The following is a 19,324-nucleotide window of genomic DNA, read 5'->3' as shown; positions in this document are numbered from 1 at the left end:
GTAAATGTCACAGCAATAGATTGATGTCTAAATAAGGGGGTTTACTTACGACATTCTAGCAAGAAGAGTCCCTGCTCTATGCACAACTGAAGCCCAGGGAATTTTATTTACCTCGGGGAAGGGGGTTAACTCAGAACTCAAGCCACTTGGCTCAAGATATCGCCTACGTGTCAGAGTTCCCCCAGCACAGCGCGCCCCCTGGTGGCGCAGCGGTGACGTGCAGTCCTTTCTATAGTCCCACTCTACCGGCTGCTTTGGTGCTGTTTTGCTTCTGAGCCTGCAGAATCTGTCTTCCGTGTTTGGAAGCGCTTCTCTGTCAGACAGAAACTTTCCCCAGGACTTCTTGCACCTACTGTGCCAGCCTGGGGCCTGGGACTGGTCCACAAGACCTTCTTGAGCCTTTGGAGGCAGCGATGCCCTGGTGCAGGGATTTCAGCCTTGTAGAGGCTAGGTCTCACCCACAACACCTAGTGTGCAGGAGTGGCAGGGACAGTGGCTGCAGCTGTAGTTTCAGGTGCCAGTGCTGGTGATGGGTATCTGCAGGTTGGATCGCCCTGAGGTATACTTTGGATTAGGAATGTTCTCCCTCTCTTTGCTTCTGCTTCTTCAGTTTAGTTGCACATCCTGCCCAGCAGCTCATTGTGTTATCAATACATCCATTTTCTCTGAAAATCAGAACCGTGGTCTGTAGCTTGCCCTGGCAGCCTAACACTTGTTCCTCAAGCTTCCAGTTCCTCAAGAGTTAGTAAGCTAACACCTTTCCTACACGGAGGGTAACACGATAGGCTACAGATCAGTTCATGTGGGACTAGGGGCTTCTTGTACGATGGCTTTGGCAAAGGCCACTCTGCCCGATGTGTTTTGAGACCGGCATTTGCGTTTCCGTCTTTTGTGCTGTTTCCTTGGCTGAGTTCATCAGACCTGCCTGAAGATGCTACGGTTGCCTCTCTGCCTGCAGAAGAACTGCTGCTCAGGGCTGTTTCCAGATGTCTTCTCAGCCTGGGCACTGGGAAAGCTCCCCAGGCCTTTGGGAGATGTGTCCTTGGCTCTGCTCTCTCAGGCTCCAGGTTTTACTTCTGCACCCAGAGAGCAGCCCCCTCCTTTCCTGATGCTGTCTGCCTATCAGCCAGAACTATCCAAACCAGCAACGGGGCCAAGAGCTCAGCCCAAGCAGCTAGAGGAGTCACTGTGCCAGGATGTTGGGTACAGACATTGCTTAAGCTCAGGGGTGCTGCTGTCATTTAGTGTAGTTTATGACCAGATGTAAGTATGTGTCGAGTGAAGCTTTGATTTAATTTAATTTATTATTATTTTATTTATGAGTGTGTGCTTGTGTGTCTGGTCATGTTTGTGCAGTGCCTACAGAAACCAGAAAAGAGTTCAGATCCCCTGGAGCTGAAGTCATGGGAGACTGAGCAGGAAACCAAATTCTAGTCCTCTGTAAGAGCAGCCAGCACTCTTAACCACTGGGCCATCTCTCCAGCCCCTTCAGTCTGAGTTGTAGTATCAGTCCTTCATCCTTCTAGCTTCAACCTTTAAGTTGTAGCTCTTGAAATCAAAGAGGCATTCTTCCATAACCCTAGTTGTCATTTAGAGCATCACTGGTCCTTTGCATCTTCCTCTCTGCTTCTCACAAGGATCCCATGCAGAGGCGGCATTACAGACAGCTAAGGTTCCGTCGAATTGAGTAACCTAGCTGAGGTCACCAAGCCTGTTGATGGTCAGGCCTGTTGTCAGGGTGTCAGCTGCCAGCTGGACCTAGAGTCACCTGAGAAGAGTGACGCTCAAACGATGAATGGCCTTGCTCAGATTGGCTTGTGGGTGTGTCCATGAGGCACTTTGTAAGATTGCTAATTGATGTACAGAGGCCTAGTCCACTGAGTCTTGCTGCTCCTGGGCAGGTGGACTCCGGTGCTATAAGAAAGGTAAGCAAGCCAGCAAGCAATGTTCTTCCATGGCCTCTGCTCCAGGTTCCTGCCTTGTGCTCCTGACCTGACTTCCCTCGGTGATGGACTGTGATCCAGAGGTGAAAGGTTGTCACCACGGGCTTTCCCACTCATGCCCCCATTCCCGAAATAATGACTCTGACACTGAAGAAGTATTAAAAAAGTATAGCAAAGTAAAAACAAAATTCGAGGCTTTTGGGCCCAGGCTTGGGAGTGTAGCCTTTGTGGCTTAGTGCTCCAGGTACTGGTCATAAAACAGATAGCGACATTCCTCCACCTACCCGCTTCCTGGGTTCAATTCAAAGAATGGCACCCTGACCATTACTGGAACCTGCAATGCAAATGTGCTATCTTTAGGGGCTCTTAGATTGTTAGGGGCTCTTAGAAACTGTCTTGAGAGATAACCTGACACTTGTGACTTTATACTTCCTTGTGACTCTTAACTGGTATTTTTGGTATTTTCCAACAACACCCTCCCCACCTCCATGAATTGTGGTTTCTTCCTTTAAGTACCCCCTTACTCAACTACTCGGGGCGCCATGGTCCTCTACCCCTGCGTGGTGTATGACCATGGGCCCGAGAACGCTCTCGAATAAAAATCCTCTTGCAGTTGCAGCAAGATCGTTTCTTGTGGGTGATTTTGGGGTGTCGCCTCTCCTGAGTCAGAACGTGAGGGAGTCCTCACGTTGTGGGTCTTTCAACACTTGCTACTTATGAATAAATGCCTAGGCCACAATTCTTCTGATAGATTGTCACTAATTAATCCCTTTATTCTTTTCTGTGAGTGCCACATGGCTAGTTACCTCTCCTCAGTTTCATGTGTCTGTCTTCTCAGAGTTGGGGGAAAATCTCTCCCCAAACCTCACTCTATCCCAGAGTTCCTCTCTCCCTACCAGAACTCCCACCTCCTGTTTCCTGCCATGGCTAATAGGCCAGGGGCTTTGTATTGACAGGTAATGCTTCCCACAGACAACAAGAGATTCTCTCTCGGTTCGATGAAATAATTTCCCAAGTTGTTTGTGGCCAGAATGTTTGATCTGAGCAACAGAAGAACAAACAGGGACACTTGTCTTCAGAGACTTGTGGGTTAGCTCCACTCTAGAAGTCCTTATCTTTTACTGGAGCCTCCTGATTAGCTTTAAAGAAAGATTTCAGAACATTAAGATGACCCAGCTGACCAGCGTTCACATGGTCCCCACAGTGTTTCCTTCACTCCACCTGAGCTGAGATCACTGCAGTTGCACTGACAGATGGGGGAGGCACGGCCTAGCCATACCCGCTGGGCAAGTATCAGGACACTAGAGTGGGGCTGTCTCTTCAAGCTGGGGACATACTGTGTTTTTCTTTAGGCTTGTCCGTGTGTGCCCTTGCCTCACTGAGGACACTGAAGGGAAAGACTTCCCTTCAGCTAGTTTTGTTCCTCTCCTCAGGCTGTCCTGCAGCTCAGCACGTTGCCAGAGCTGGTCTATTACAATACTCCTGCTTTAGCCTCCGAAGTGCTAGGGTTGCTGGTGTGAGAGGGCATGCTTGTGTTTCTGTGTTTGTAGTTTGGGTGTGTGGAGGAGGGAACCGGGTTTCCTTGTATAGTTCTAGGTTGACCTTGAGCAAAAAATTCTCTTGCCTCAGCCTCTTGAATGCTTGGGGGTCATAGGTGAGTGCCACCTTGCTTGGCTCTTCCTTACTTAAAAAAAAATCAAATTATTTTTATTTTATGCATGTGGGCGTTTCATCTGCGTGTATGTCTGTGCACTATATGCATGCAGTGCCCATGGAGGCCAGAAGAGGGCGTCAGAACCTCTGAGAGTTGCATACAGAGTTGGGAGCCACCATAGGATGCTAAGAACAGAATCCAGGTGTCCTGAGAGAGCAGCCAGTGCTTATAATGGCTGAGCCAACTCTCTGGCTCCTTGTCCTTACTTTTTAATACAAATATGGGAAACTAGCCAGAATAATCCTTAAAAGAGAAGAATCTTGCTGTACTTTGGACATTGAGTGTCCCCCTCAAGTCCCCCCAGAGAAGAGGTTTTGTCCCTAGGATACTTCTGGGATGTAGGGTCTAATGTGAGCTCTTAGGTCACTGAGAGCATTCCCTTGAAGAGAACAGTGAGATCTTTGCCCCCTCCTTGCTTGATCTTTGCCTTCGGGCCATAAGGTACATGCCCTTTTCTGCTACATGCTCCCACTGTGACGTGCTCCCACTGTAACGTGCTCCCACTGTGATGTGCTGCCTCACTTCAGGCCCAAAGCAATGGGTTCAACCAATCACTCAAAATGGATGAAAAGTAGCCCTTTTCTCTTTATAAGTTGTTTGCCTCAGGTATTTTGTTACGGTCACAGGTTTTTGACAGATTTTAATAGATACTATGTCTCCTCCTTGGGGCAGTCTGTGACCAGGGGCCTGGGAAATGGTCCCATGTCTTTGGCTCTCATTCAAAACTTATACTTTGGAAATATGCCATGCATTTAGGTTATATAGTGCCAAGGTGTCTACATAAAGGATGCACAGGAAAAGGCATGTAGGAATCTGTGTGCTAGAGAGTGATCTCATCCAGATCCTGCACCACCCCATACCACACTACTCCTAGATATGAGATGGCTGTGTTCCCGCATGCATACATAGACCTGAAAGGGCTGTCAGCTTTGCACCCCGCCCGCCCCCATTCCTTCTGTTGGAGGGAATGGTAGTCACATTCTTGTGCATGCTCAGACAGAAGACAGGAAGAGAGAGAGACTCACTTGAAATGGAAAGCAGAAATTTAGCTCTGGCTAAAGGAGGAAGCAAGAAAGAAGGAGAAAAGGGGGTGGAGGGAGGTGGTGTTGAGGAAGCAGAGGAGAGAGAGTGTCAGTGGAAGCCATGTTGGGTTGCACGGAAGGCTGGATTCTACACACATGCCCAGTGGGATTCAGATGTTGGGTGTCTACTCTTGGTCGGAGATGCCAGTGAGATTAATGCTTGCTGTCTTGACATCTTATCTTTATGGCAGCATTTATCAGCCTGTGTCTGCTGGAGGTGACATTTGTGGTAGCAGGGGCTGGCGACTGACTTGGCTGTTTGCAGATATCTGAAAGATTACCTTCCACTAACAGCTAGGCAAGCATTTCTGGTGAAGGAACTTGCATGTCTGGGCTCCCTGGGTCTGCGGTCCTCCATTTGTGTTGGCTGCGCATGCTCCTGCCGTGTGGGCTAGTGGTGTGCTGGATGCTGCGGGGAACATTTATTTAGGTCTGACTTTGGCTTATCCTCTTGCACCTTTCCACCCCAGCGTGTCTTTCTGTGAATGGCCTCAGAGTCCTACCTCTAAATCTACCAAGTTGTCGTTTTCTTTTTGGAGATAGGATCTTGTGGAGTCCAGGCTGGCCACAAACTTACTACATAGCCAAGGATGACCTTGAACTTTGGATCCTCCTGCCTCTACTTCTAGTGCCATGGGATTATAGGCACGCACAACAGACCCGTGTCACGTGGTGCTAGGGATCAAACTAAAGGCTTAGCAGCTCCCATGGTCCCTGTGGCATAGCCACAGTCAAAGCCACAGCCATGTAAAACTAGCAATAGGCAGTAGATGCTTGCCTGGGAGTGGCCATGTTCCAGTCAGTAGGGCCTATGAACCAAACCAAGCAGAGAGCCAGTGCTCACTCTGCAGCCCTGGCTCATGGACCCGTTCTTTCTCATCTCTGCTTTTACCACGGTGAATCAAGTCACCAGTGTCCCAGTGGAGCCAGAGTTACCCTGCAATTCCTCCACTTTCTACTGTTCCCCTTTAGTTCCTGCTCCTTGCTGCAAAAGCCAGCCGGATCCTCTCTGCTCATCTCTTTGAATGGTTAAGGCCTTGAGTATCTACTGCACAAAGCCAGAACATCCTTTCATTTGGTCAGAGGTAACGGCAATGACCTTCAAAGCCCAGTCTTCTCCTTTCTCCTCCTCCTCCTCCTCCTTTTTCCTCTTCCTTCCTCCTCTTTCGTGCTTCCTCCTCCTCCTTTTCCCCCTTCCTCCTTCCTTCTCCTCCTTTCTCCTCCTCCTTCCTCATCCCTTCTACTTCCTTCTCCTCCTTCCTGCTTCCTCCTCCCTCCTCCTCCCTCCTCCTCCCTCCTCCTTCTCCCTCCTTCTTCCTACTTCTTCCTCCTCTGTCCTCTTCTTCCTTGTTCCTCCTCCTCCTTCTTCCTTCCTCCTTCTTTCCCCTACCTTCCCCACTCCATCAGCAGCCTCCCTGGTCTTTGATTCTGTAAGCTGAGGCTTGGTCCTTCCCTCCTAAGGCTTTCATTCTTGCTGTTCCTTTTGCCAGATCACCCCAGGCTGGGAAGCCAACCTGGACCACTGCGGGTGAAATAACAGAGGCTCACACTGACCAAGCTTCACTGTACGAGCATCCTCACTCTGCTCTCTCCATCCACCAGTGCTCAGAGCTGGATCCTGCTTCTTATCTTTATGGAGCAGGAAATTGAGGCAGGGAGGTTTTTAATTTTCTCCCAATCACGAGGAGCTACTGTGTAAGTCAGCTGTCTGTCTCTGGGACTGGAGCCCCAGCCTTTACTGCCTATGTGTTTTCATTGTAGCATTTGCCAATGTACTCAAATTCCAAGGTCATTTATTTGTATATTTTATACACACACACATATAGACACATACATACATACATACATATACACAGATAAAAACACATATACATGCATACACACATATAGACATACACATATACACACACATATATAGATACAAACATACACGCATATGTATATACACACATTCTCACACACACACACACACACACACACACACACACGGGGTATTATGTGTGCCAGTCTGTGCAAATGGAAGTCAGAGGACAACTTGCAGGAGTCACTTCTCGTCTTCCATCTTGTGGGTGCTGGGACCAAACTCAGGCTATCAGACTTGGCAACAGCGCTTTCACCTGAACTACCTCACAGGCCAGCTTGCATACTTCGAATCAAATGTGTCCTACTACAAGGAGCAGAGAACTGCACTGTCTTTTGTCTTCCTGGATTCCCTGCTTCTAGAACAGCCTCTGGCACATAATTGACATCCAGTATTTGGGGGATACATGAGCAATTTAACTTTGTAACTAAGTGATTTTTTTTTGGCATGCCAAAAAAATGTATCTGAAAATAGTCACATCACCTCTCACTCTAATTTCTAAAGGAGAGAGTGAAAATTCATGTTGAGTTCATCTCTATTGTTCTTTCTAAGATTGTGTGTGTGTGTGTGTGATTTATTTTGATTTTGTGTTTGCTGCTGCTTTGCCTGCATGGATCTCAGTGTGAGAGAGTTAAAAGAACTGGAACTGGAGTGGCCCATGGGAATGAGCCACCGCGTGGGTGCTGGGAATTGAACCGGGATCCTTGGAAGAACAGCCCGTGTTCTTAACCACTGAGCCATCTCTCTAGCCCCAAACATGTTTTGTTATTACTGTTTTTTAATTTTTCTCATCAGCACACAGTGATGTATATGGGCGGGTTTTTCATGCTAAAAAATGTATCTGAAAATAGTCACACTACCTCTCACTCTCATTTCATACGTGTAGATAACTCACTTTGCTTATATTCATTTTTGTTACCCTCCACCCCTTCCTTCTCCCATCCTTCCCTTCTCTTTCCCAATTAGTCACCCTCCCCTGTCTACTTTGAGGTCGTTTTTGGTGACCCAGTGATTTTAATCAGGGCTGCTTTCAGGAGCATCTTCAGGGGAGCATGGGCCACTTAACCACTGGCAACACTGAGGAAAATGCCTCTGGTTCCCTAGCAACTGTTAACCGCCTAAGAGGCGGGGCTGCATGACTCCTCCCCCATTCAGTATCCCCACAGAAAGATGGACTCAATCTTGTTGCTCCATGAGTTTTTACATGAGTAGCAACTGCTATGCATGCCTCAGGGCATCTCGGAAGACAGTTTCCCGACTCTCCACCTCTTCATCCGGCTCTTCCATCCTTTCTTCTGGTCTTCCTCGACTTTCTGAAAGCCTTGGACATGGTGGTACAGGGACACAGTTAAGGTGGAGCATTCAATGGTTATTCAGCACTTAGACCAATCGAGAGCCTGGCAGTAGCTGCCATCCACCGCAGGAGGAAACCCCTCAGACTACAAAGGACAACAGCAGCACTATCAGATAAGCATAAACATGATCCATTGTTCAGAAGGCAATTTGATAGGCACATCATGTCCACTTAGCAGGACAACAGCTGTAGCTGTCCGCTAGGGACCATGTCCTCCTGATTTTGACTAGGTCTGCAGTACCAGTTCATTTGTATTCAAATCCAGCATTGGCATCTCCCCCCCCCCCCAAAGCGTGAGACACCTTTGCACTTGTGGATGTTGTGTATAGTTTGGAAGACATGGCTACCCGGGAACCTTCTGATCGCCTGTCTGCAAGTTTCTGCACTGTGTATGAGTCTGTTGACATATTCATCCTCTACAGCAGCTGTACTGAAGATGGCGATTGTAATGATAAATATTAGCCATGGTTTCAGTCTTTTGAATACATGGTCTCCAGTTGGTGGTGCTGATTGGAGAGGCTTAGGAGCCGTGACCTTGCTGGAGGAAGTTTGCCACTGGGCGGGCTTTGGGGTTTCAAAGCCTCATGCCTTTTCCAAAGGGCTCTCTCTCTCTCCTCTCCGCTATGCACTTGTGGTTCATGATGCTTCTTGTCCCTACAACATGTCTTCTGTCTGCCCACATGGCCATGCGGGTGCTGAGAATCAAACGTAGGTCCACTGCAAGAGGGTCTTTTCTAAACTGAACATTAAGGAGAACACAGCCATTGGATCGCATCAATGAAGGGCCTGGACGTTTAAACAAATGTATTGATTGGGGCTAGAGAGTCAGCTCTGCGGTTAAGAGCGCTGGCTGCTCTTCCAGAGGGTGTAGTTTGGTTCTCAGCACCCACAAAGCAGCTATAATTCCAGTTCCAGGAAACTGATGCCCTCTTCTGGCCACCTCAGACACCAGGCATGTACACAGTATACATATACACATGAAGACAAGGACTTAACAAATAAAATATCAAAATTAAATCTATTATTATTGATGTATGTAAACTGCCACGGTGTGGTCAGAGGACAGTCTCGTGGAGTTGGTCCTTCCATTTAACATGGCTCTCAGGGGTTGTACTCCGGCCCCCACCTTGCAGGAGAAGTCTCTACCCACTGAGCTACCTCACTGCCCCATTGCCTTTGCTTTCATTTGAGCTTTTGGTAGAGATGGAAGCAGCAGTCTCCTGCAGTTTGAACACTCACGCGCTGAGGTGCCATTTTCCTCAAGGGAGATGCCAAGCAAGATTAGCGTTGAGTCCTTGGGTGCTGCCCACTTCAAATGCCACCCACGTGGCTAGAAATCCCAGTCTCCGTCTCTGTTACAGTCTGCAGAGGTTCCGGGGTTATTTTCTGGAGACTCTAGGATTTGGAGCACTGTCACAACTGGAAGCCCCAAGGACCCCTCACACCTGCCTGCCTCTTGCTCTAAGTGTTTATTTCATTAACATCATTATTATTTGTACGTGTAGGGAGTGTGCATGCTTGTGTGTACACCTATGTGTGTGCGCTCTCACTGGTTCATGGGTGGAGGCCGGAGGTCCACTCAGGGGTTAAATGCACTTGTGGCTCTTCCTGAGGACATGGGTTTAGTTCCCAGCACCCACACGGTGGCTCACAACCACCTACAACTTTGTTCCAGAGGTTTGATACCCTCTTCTGGCCTTTTCTGGTTCTAGGCATGCACACATGCAAGCAAAATGGTGCATGCATGTACACACACACATGCAAGCAAAACAGTGATACACTGTTATCACTGTTAAAAATAAGGGAGCAAAAAGAAAACTGCAGCAATCTTGTTTTATTTAATCAAAGGTGTAATGACACTCATCTGTGTAGTCGGCTACCTGAGAGGCTGAGGTGGGAGGATCACGTGAGCCAAGCAGTTTTAGATCAACTTGGACAACATAGTGTGAGACCCTACTTCAAAATCAGTCAGTTAATCATTATAAAGAAGGTGAAGAGAATGTAGTATTTATTGGACACTTCTGTGACCGATTTTTTAAATTCCTTCCTTCCTTCCTTCCTTCCTTCCTTCCTTCCTTCCTTCCTTCCTTCCTTCCTTCCTTCCTTTCTTCTTTCCTTCCTTTTCCTTTTCCAAGACAGTGTTTCTCTGCCCTGGAACTCACTCTGTAGACCAGGCTGACCTCCAACTCAGAGCCCCACCTGCCCCTGCCTCCTAAGCCCTGGGATTAAGGGTGTGCAACACCACTGCCCCGTTATAAAATATCTCTCTTTGGTCTGATCTTTATAAAATTCTGTGACGCACAGATTATCCCCCGTTTTGCAGATAAGGAAGTGCAGCTCTAGAAGGCACTCATCTAAGGCACACACCCTTCAGGTAGGGTGGGATGTGGTGAGCTGGGGCTCTGGGGAAGTCACAGAGCTGTGCCTCAGTTTACCCATTTGTAGACTGAGAGACAGAGGAGACTCTTTTGGGAATTGAGTTAGATAAGGCACATACGTGCTTAGTGCAGGGCGTGGTTAAAAAAGATCTATTTATTTATTTATTTATTTATTTATTGTATACAAGTGCTTTGCCTATGTATATGTATGAGTACCGTCTTCACTGCATGCCTAGAGGACACAGTTGTGAGCTTCCACATGCTTTGGGAGCCAAACTCTGGTCCTCATTAAGACCACTGTGTCATCTCTCCAGCCTCTGTTTTATTTCTTTGTTTGGTTTTTTTGTTTATCGAGACAGGGTTTCTCTGTATAGCCCTGGCTGTCCTGGAACTCACTTTGTAGACCAGGCTGGCCTCGAACTCAGAAATCCGCCTGCCTCTGCCTCCCGAGTGCTGGGATTACAGCCCCTGTTTTAATTAGTTAATTAATTAAGTTGTTTTATTTATCTTTTTATGTTTGAGTCAGATCTCACTCTAGTCCTGGCTCGCCTGGGACTTAACTATGTAGACCAGGCTAGCCCTTCAACTCACGGAGATCTGCCTGCCTCTGTCTCCCTGAGTGCTGAGATTAAAGGCATGCGCTCCCACACCTGGGCTACTTTTTGAGACAGGGTCTTGCTAAGTTCCCCAGGATGATTTTGAACTTGCTATGTAGCCCGGGAGGGCTTGCATTTCTGATCCTCCTGCCTTAGCCTCCTGAGTAGCTGGGATTACAGGGCCGTATCACTAAGCCCAGCTTCTAATTGATAATTAAGACTATCTAGGCAACTGGTAATTGGTTTGGATTTGGAAGAAAGGATAATGAGATGATAAGTTGTTTCTTGGACCAGTTTCCAAACTCTCAGCATCTCTCGGTAGTTAGGTTGTCACCAAGTCTCTGCTTGATGTTGCGCCTCCCGTCACCTGCCCTCCACTGAGCAGGCGGTGCTGTTTACATGATCCGATATAATCGATGTAGGCACTGACGCTCCAAAGATTCAAGCAAGCAAGATCCAAAAGTATCTGTCCATTTTCAACATCGTCCTCCTTCCCTCCCTCCTTGTCTCCCACCTTCTCCCCCTCACTCCCTCTCCTTCTTTTCCTTCCACCCACATAGGCTTTCTGTGGGCAGAGAGTTTTCAAACAAATGACAAAATTCTCCCGCCATCTCTAGTTCAAGTTCACAGAGATGGAAGGATGGTTAAATTTGGTAAGATGCTAACCCATTTTCTTGAGGATGCAAGCTTTCTTCCAGAGGGAAATGGGGACTGGGGTGGGGTGGGGTGGGGTGGGGTGGGAGAGTTTCCATGGCAGTTGTAGTAAACAAACTTCAGCAACTGCATTTTCCTTGGAAAGTGCCTCATAGACAGCACGTTTGGAAATGTTTAAAAATCAAGTCACCAAAAAAGAAGTGTTTGCCCTTAGCTTTTTAGTATTAGTGCTGTATAATTGCTTTAATGGCAGATATGGAGGTCAGCGTATCTGAAAGTTAAACAGGCAACAGGGATGCATGGGAAGGACAGGAAAGTGGTTTCAGGTTCTCCATTTAAAAGCTGGCAGGCGGGGATGGCAGATCAGCAAGAAAACCAATGTTGAAAATCATAAGAACAGTAAGAACAATCTTAGGAATCTAGTGATAGGTTACGGCAATCTTGTCACCATGTCTATGGAAACCACCAATGATGTAGTTGGGGCTCTTTCTGCAGCCTGAACTGCTAAAGGCTCCTCCTGGGCGCCCTGGGTTTCCTCGAATCCACGGGACACGGAAGGAGAAGGGAGGCCCCATTCAGCTCTCAAATATGGGTGGTGACCCCAAAGACAGCATCCCTACCACCTTCAGGAAAAGACACAAGATAATGTCCGCAGCAAAACCCGGAAAGGGAGATTTGGTATGTGTGTGTGTGCACATAAGAATGTTCGGTCCCTCTTGATGACTGGTCTCCTCTTTGTAAAAGACTGCCATCATTTCTTTGGTGACAGTCAGGGATGATGGGTGGGTTAGAAACGAGGAAGCATACGGAGAAACGTGCACAGCGTAAGTTCAACAAACTGTAAGCCAATTTTAAAAGTAAGTTTATACATTCTGCTTGCCATCTGGCGTATGTGTGTGTGTGCTGGGTGTGCGTGCGTGTGTGTGTGTGTGTGTGTGTGTGTGTGTGTGTGTAGGTATGTGTGTACCCATGTGTGTGGAGGCTAGAGGTCAGTATTGGGTGTTTTCGTTACTTACTTTCCACTTAAAAAACCTGTGCATGCATGAATATTTGCCGGCATTTATCTATGTAGACTGCATGTTTGCCTGGTGCCCGCAGAGGCCAGTGAGGGTGCTAGGGTCTGATGGAACTGGAGTTAGAGATGGCTGTGAGCCTCCGTGTGGATCCAGGCCCTCTGCAAGAGCAGCAAGTGTTTAGAACTCCTGAGCTATATCCCTTCAGCCCTTCTCCACCTTCGTTTTTGACACAAAGGTTCTCATCGAATCTGTAACTCATCAATTGGCTAGGTTGGCTGTCCATCAATCCTGTGGGATCCTCTTGTCCCCGCCTCTCTAACGCTCGGATTACAGACTAGTAATTACAGCCTCTGGCTCTAACGTGGGTACTGGGGATCGGAATTCAGATCCCATGCTTTCACGAGGGTGCTGAGCCATCTCCCCAGACCCTGCCGCTCTTTGTTAGAGAGATGCTTTTGGCAAATTGGAAACCCGAGAGGGATGGGGGCTTCCAGTCTTTGGGGCAGTTGAATTATCCCTTGGTTTTGGCCGTTCATCAGCTGGAGTGATTTGGCTCCTGGGACTTGGCTGGCTGGCTGGGCTGGCACATATCCTGTTCTGTACTGGAACAGATGGGAGCCCAGTCTTCATTAGCTATTTGTTCTAAGGGTCTTCTTCTCTGGCTCAGCTACAGATTAAACTCATGTCAGAACCATTTAAAGTCCAAAAGGAGGAAGAGATGGAGAAAAGGTGATCCTGGCTCTGAACCATCAGGCACAGGACTCAGATTCTCCAGTGGTTCATCCCCTTGGAATCGGTTCCCAGCTGTGTGTTATGAGAATGAAGGGCCACTCACTAATAGTTTACGGGAGGTATTATAGAGTCCCTTCCTTCCCTCCTTCCTTCCTTCCTTCCTTCCTTCCTTCCTTCCTTCCTTCCTTCTTTTCTATTTTTCAACATATAGTTTCATTGTGTAGCCCTGGGTGTTCTGGAACTTGCTCTGTAGAACAAGCTGGCCTTGAACTCACAGAGATCCACCTGCCTCTAACTCCCAAGTGCTGGGATTAAAGGCATCTGCCACCACTATCTATCTGACTTAGAATTCTTAAAAAGAGGAATTTTAAAAATACTTTGAGGGGCTGGTGAGATGGCTCAGCGGTTAAGAGCACTGACTGCTCTTCCAGAGGTCCTGAGTTTAAGTCCCAGCAACCACATGGTGGTTCACAACCATCTGTAATGAGATCCCACACACTCTTCTGGTATGTCTGAAGACAGCTACAGTGTACTTATATACAATAAATAAATAAATCTTTAAAAATATACTTTGATTTTAATTTTAAAAACCTCTTAAGATTTATTTATTTATTTTACGTACACTAGAAGAGGGCAAAGGATTCCATTACAGATGGTTGTGAGCCACCAAGTGGTTGCTGGGAATTGAACTCAGGACCTCTGGAAGAGCAGTTGGTGCTTTTTGTTGTTGTTGTTGTTGTTTTTGACAGGGTTTCTCTGCCCTGGAACTCACTCTGTAGACCAGGCTGGCCTCGAACTCAAAAATCTGCCTGCCTCTGCCTCCCAAGTGCTGGGATTAAAGGCGCGTGCCACCACTGCCCAGCCAGTTGGTGCTCTTAACCACTGAGCCATCTCTCCAGTCCCCTAAAAAAACCTTTTTGTTGTTGTATGTGTGTGGGTGTTTTGCTTGCACTATGCACTTGCAGTTCCTGTGCAGGCCTGAAGAGGGCACCAGAACTCCCAGGACTGTAGTTACAGTTGTAGGCTACGATGTGGGTGCTGGAAACTGAACCTGGGTCCTCTGCAAGAGCAGCCAGTGCTCTAAACCACTGAGTCATCTCTCCAGCTTGAACTTTTATTTTTTTTAACAAAAATTTACGCTTGTAGAGAACACTTTCATGCTGTTTTGTTAGTTTTAAGGCAGATACTATGCAGCTCAGGCTGGCCCCAAGCTTATGATTTTTCTGTCTCCACCTCTGTCTTCCGCCTCAGTGCTGGGAGTACACATATGCACCATCATGCCTGGCTTGAAGACACAGTTTTGAAAGGTTGGTGTAATGAGGTAGATATAGAAAAGAACTCTGATACGTTAAGTTGGAGAGAGAGAGAGAGAGAGAGAGAGAGAGAGAGAGAGAGAGAGAGAGAGAATGAGAAAGAGTACCTGGGCTTCTTTAGACCATGGAACTATTCTTTCTTTGTAGCCTTACTACATCTCCCCACCCCCTCCGGGCTGGCTTCAAACTCAGTGGCTTATGTTATCTTCCAGCCTCGGCCATCTCAGCTTTCTTGGCTCTCTGAGGGGAAGCCAGCTTCCCAGCCAGGCTCTCCTGGTGTAGCAGTTTACCTCATCGTCCCCATTGTGTTCCTTCTCAGTGAGTAAGATGTTCTCGGTACATCCTAGAGCAGGGAAAGCCCTGTAACCTTCCAGCCAACTTCTGTGTCTGCCCAGCAACCCCAAGGCGCAGTGCTGGTGCTAGACCACATTTTGTGTGTGTGTTCAGTTGGGCTAGAGATGTTCTACCCTGGGAAGGATGAGCCTTTGGGGCTGGGAACATTGCCCCTTGTGGGGGTGAGGATGTCCTGTCTGCCACCTAAGAGAAGCGACTTGGGAGGAAGGTTTATTGTGGGTCACATGGCTGGATGGCATGGCGGCAGGAGCAGGCGGTCACGTGGCACCCTCAGTCACGTGGCGTCCCCAGTCAATGAGCCCAGGACAGGCAGGAAGTGGGGCTACTTTCTCAAGTAGCCCCACTTTCTCAAGGCCACTTTCTCCAGCAAGGCTCTGCCTCTTACAGTTTCCACAACTTTCTCAAACATTGTGATCAGCTGGGGACCCGTGTGAGCCTGTGGGGTACATTTCACACCCAATCTTAACTGTGGATTTATAACGTCTCAGAGATAAAAGAAGGGAGGTGTCATGGTCTGTCATATCCCGGGCCTCTGGGTGGGACTGTGTAGAGAGGTATATATAGGAAACTGTTTTAATTAACCAAAGAGCTTCTGGACAGAAGCCAAGCAAAGTGTTTTTTTTTTTTTTAGATTTATTTATTTATTTTATGTATATGAGTACACTGTAGCTGTACAGATGGTTGTGAGCCTTCATGTGGTTGGTGGGAATTGAACTTAGGACCTCTGCTCTCTCCGGTCGCCGGCTCGCTCCAGCGTCAGATCCCATTACAGATGGTTGTGAGCCACCATGTGGCTGCTGAAATTTGAACTCAGGACTTTCGGAAGAGCAGTCGGTGCTCTTATCCGCTGAGCCATCTCACCAGCCCAAAGTAGGTGTTTTTGAGTCCTCTCTCTTTTCATGGCTTCTCTGAGCCAAGGCTTCTTGCCGTTCTTTTCTAGCAGGCTCACCTGGCCATGTGGGTGCAGCTCAGCTAACTGATTGACCTCAAACTTCAACACTGGAGGCCAGACTTCATCTCATCACAGACAGGAGTTATGTCATCTCCCCCCCCAACCCCCCACGTGATACTAATAAGTACTCAGAAAGCCCATGGTGTGAGCCCATAGAGGGGGACCAGGCAAGGGAGGCCAGAGTCTCTCGCTGTGGTGGTTTGAATGAGAATTGCACACCCATGAGGACACGTGTATGTACACACACACACACACACACACACACACACACACACACACACACACACAGAGAGAGAGGCTCATATGTGTGAATGCTTGGTCCCCAGTTGGTGTAACTGTTTGGAGGGATTAGGCAGTGTGGTCTCACTGGAAGAGGTCACTGGAGATGAGCTTCGAGGTTCCGAAAGCCCAATCCCAACCCCATGCATTCTCTGCCCCCTGCTCGTGGCTTCAGCTCTCAGCTGTTCCTGCCTCCATGCCTTTACCCTGCCATCATGGATTCAAACCCTCTGGAGCTCTAAACCTGATTAAGCACTTTCTCCTATAAGCTGCCTTACAGAAGAAACTGTATACCTTTGGGGGAAATATCAGCTTCCTTGGCAATGAACTTAGCTCTGGGGACAGGGTCTCCACCCTAGCCACCGATAAGGTACAGGGATCACTGACCAGGTTTGGCATGGTTAGTGCCCTGCTGTCCAGTTACCTCAGCCAGCTAATTGTGGATTTTGCTTCTGTGGCACTAGTTATTGCCCTCTGGGGCCCCTGCCCCAGCCCTTTACAGCATCTTCTTTGTGAGGAGCTGCGGGTAAGGCTGACAAGGTCTTTGGTAAACCTGCCCCTGGGCTGAGCTCTCTGTTGACCTCCATGTTACTTTCTTCTACAGTGGCTTCTACTGCCAAGGGACCTTCTCCATTGCTTAGGCAACTGGGGTCTCTGCTACAGTATAACAGATGGACCAGGCTGCGGCACGACACTTCTGATTCCTTCATGAGTAACCCCTGCATCGTATCACCTCCTCTCCCTTTGCTTTCTCTGTCTCTGTCTCTGTCTCTCTCTGTCTCCATCTCTCTCTTCTTTCTTATCTTTTTATGTTAGTTTGGTGTTTCACTTGCACATCTGTCTGCAGACCACACGCATGTCTATGGCTCACAGAGACCAGAAGAGGGCATCAGACCCTCTGGATCTGAAGTCAAAGATTGTTTGAGCCACAATGCTTGGAAGCCAGGTCTTCTGGAAGAGCAGCAAGTACTCTTGACCTCTGAACCATCTCTCCAGCCTCTCGTATCACATCTCCTAACAGGCCTTGTGAAGAGGCCAGACAGTTGTATCTGTAAACCAGGACATTCCTTTTCTGCTTCCGTTTCTGATGGCAGGAGCAGTCGAAGTGAGCAGTTCTCCCTCCTGGAGACCAGTATCCCAGAAAAGAAGTCCAGCCCTTCCCCTCCCCACCTGTGTCAGGGAGGGGGTGGTTTCAAAGTGAAGCCCCCACCCATGTGTCAGCTCGGTATCTGCACTAGAAGCTGACCCCGTGCCTTCAGCTCCCTCCTGCTTCCGGGCTCTGCCCTACGGGAGGCAGGTGCTCCCTGGACCGGACTGGGATCCAACCCTCACATTTCATTTTAATGACAGTATACTCTTAGGAGAATCAATACTGCTTTCCAGTGGGTTTGGCTAGGGCTTGGTTAATATTTAGCCCTGTTTTCAGGCGTAGTCCAGATGCGAACAGCCCGAGACGTCTCTAGGAAAACAAGTGGCTCACCCACTGGTGTTCAACCCCTCTGAGTGCTGGAAGGAGTGGGTAGCATTGGCATGGCTATGGGGGGGCGGTCTTTGTCTTTGAGACAGTATTCTCAGCCCAGTGGTTGCCGAATCCAATAGGTAATGGCATCTACAGAAGACTGCCGTCCTCATCCCTACATGAGCTTCTAGGAAAAAAACAAAAACAAGAAATGAAGAGACTCTGCCAATGGGATTGTCCCCAGGAATTTGTGCACAGAGGGAAAAGAAACTCTCAAAAAAAAAAAAAAAAGATTTGCATTGATAGAACATTTGCCGGGGAATTCATTATTTTGAAGCTGGCAAAAATGTGTTTGAGTCAAGTGACCGATTCCAAGTCATTACGTACAAGCTCAAGAGCTGTGCCTGTCGGCACTTACCCTGAAAGGCTGCACACACACACACACACACACACACACACACACACCAGAAGCGGAAATCAGATTTCTCAGCCACACCCTGCAACTGCTTGGATCCTCCAGCCTTACTTCTTCAGCAAGGCAGAAAAGCTCTACTCTCACCCATTGTGACTTCCCTTGGTTGGACATCACCCTCGGAGCTGGTTGTGGAGGGGGCATAGACCTCAGCCACCATTGCCTATCCACCTACCCCAGTGTTCATGCTGCACACCTCACATTTGGGAAGCTGGAGCCAAAAGTGTCTGCAGGCAGTGCTTGTGCTCTGCCACACAGAGGAGGTCAGATCTGTGTAAGCAAACAGGCTCTGCTGGTCCACGGAGTTCCCCCCTCCCCTGCCTGCCGCGGGTCCACAGAGTCCCTTCTGCCTACCATTTCACCTCCACTGTCCTTTTCACATCTGGTACATGTTCTAAACTAAGACAGGAACCCTATACAGAATTCGACTCCATGCCCAAGGTTATTCAGCTCTCTGGTACTGAAACCATAGCCAACATCATTCAACACCTGATGCTCAGATGATGCTGTCCAATGCCTCTCCTGCTAAGTCTGCGTAGGTTTAACCAGCCCTGAGCCACCCCTTCTATTGGGAGGCGAGTAGTAGTCTGTAAAACGCATCTGACCATCAGGGATCACAAAGTCGATCCGAGGCTTTTTTTTAAAGATTTATTTTACTTTTATTTATGTTCATGTGTTCATTTGTGTGCGTCTGAGCGTAGGTGTTCACAGAAGCCAGAAGAGGGCGTCAGATCCATAGAGTTGGAGTCCCAGGTTCTGATGAGCAGCCTGACGTGGGTCCTTAGAACCAAATCAAACTCTGCAAGAGTAGCAAGTGCTCTTAACTGCTGAGCTAGTCTTCCAGCCCTGATGTATTATTTTTTATTGTATCCACTTCCCCTTTATCCATCAGATCTGTCTTCATAATGTTGGATTGGAGCTAAGAGTAACTTTTTGAACTAAAATTGTGTTAACATTTACATTAAAAGATTTGTTCTTTGGGCTGGAGAGATGGCTCAGAGGTTAAGAGCACTGACTGCTCTTCCAAAGGTCCTGAGTTCAAATCCTAGCAACCACATGGTGGCTCACAACCATCTGTAATGAGATCTGGTGCCCTCTTCTGGCACATCTGAAGACATCTACAATGTACTTACATATAATAAATAGATAAATCTTTAAAAAAAAG

At 48.0% G+C, this 19,324-nt stretch overlaps 1 protein-coding gene across 3 annotated transcripts in view; it reads left to right on the top strand.

Moving 5' to 3' along the window:
- The window catches only part of Slc39a11 (solute carrier family 39 member 11), a 405,882-nt gene that overhangs the window by 1,524 nt on the left and 385,034 nt on the right, over positions 1–19,324 (top strand). The window lies entirely within an intron of this gene.

Source organism: Mus caroli, chromosome 11, assembly GCF_900094665.2.
Source record: "Mus caroli chromosome 11, CAROLI_EIJ_v1.1, whole genome shotgun sequence".
In the NCBI taxonomy this organism is placed as follows: Eukaryota; Metazoa; Chordata; class Mammalia; order Rodentia; family Muridae; genus Mus; species Mus caroli.
The sequence above is the reverse complement of the archived record's forward strand: the minus strand, read 5'-3'. Positions and strand labels throughout refer to the sequence as shown.